We start from the raw sequence: 589 nt of genomic DNA, 5'->3' as shown, positions 1-589 counted from the left end.
ATTTTATCCAGCAAAGATAAAATCGAATCTAATTTTGGCAGATCGCCATCCGCTCACCGCCGCCGTGTGGAGCCAGTGTAAATTTTGATTATAATGGTTGCATATTTGCTGCAGAGGTCAGAATGCAGCGGGGCAGAGTGGAACCACATCTAGTGTAAATTAAGGGTTAAAGGTACTTTGAGGAGTTCTGCCATCCAGGAGGAAATCAGAACAGAGCCGCTGTTCTTCGCATTGAAAGGAGTCAGTTGAGGTGGTTCAGGCACCTGATTAGGATGCCTCCTGGATGCCTCCCTTTAGTGGTGTTTTGGGCACATCCCACTTGTGGGAGGCCCCGGGGAAGACCAAGAACACGCTGGAAAGTGTCACTGAGTAGAGGAATGTCTGGGTTTCTTTCCTGGACCTGCTGCCTCTGTGACTCAACCACAGATAAGTGGCAGGAGGTGCATAAATTAAAAGATTTTTGATATTAAAATAATTATAAGTCAGCAAAAAGATTGCCTTGGTTAAGCTGGATCGAGGAGCTAACAGCTAGTCTGAGTGGGGTCAAGACCAATGTGGATCCCTGCAGAAAATAATCCAGCTAGTAGAG

The 589-nt window shown here is 46.3% G+C and overlaps 1 protein-coding gene across 1 annotated transcript in view; it reads right to left on the bottom strand.

Annotated features, from left to right (window-relative positions):
* Positions 1–589, bottom strand: part of LOC106534683 (uncharacterized) — a gene marked incomplete at its 3' end in the record, with an annotated part of 3,073 nt that overhangs the window by 2,380 nt on the left and 104 nt on the right.

Source organism: Austrofundulus limnaeus, unplaced genomic scaffold (assembly GCF_001266775.1).
Source record: "Austrofundulus limnaeus strain Quisiro unplaced genomic scaffold, Austrofundulus_limnaeus-1.0 Scaffold1243, whole genome shotgun sequence".
NCBI classification, from domain to species: domain Eukaryota; kingdom Metazoa; phylum Chordata; class Actinopteri; order Cyprinodontiformes; family Rivulidae; genus Austrofundulus; species Austrofundulus limnaeus.
The sequence above is the reverse complement of the archived record's forward strand: the minus strand, read 5'-3'. Positions and strand labels throughout refer to the sequence as shown.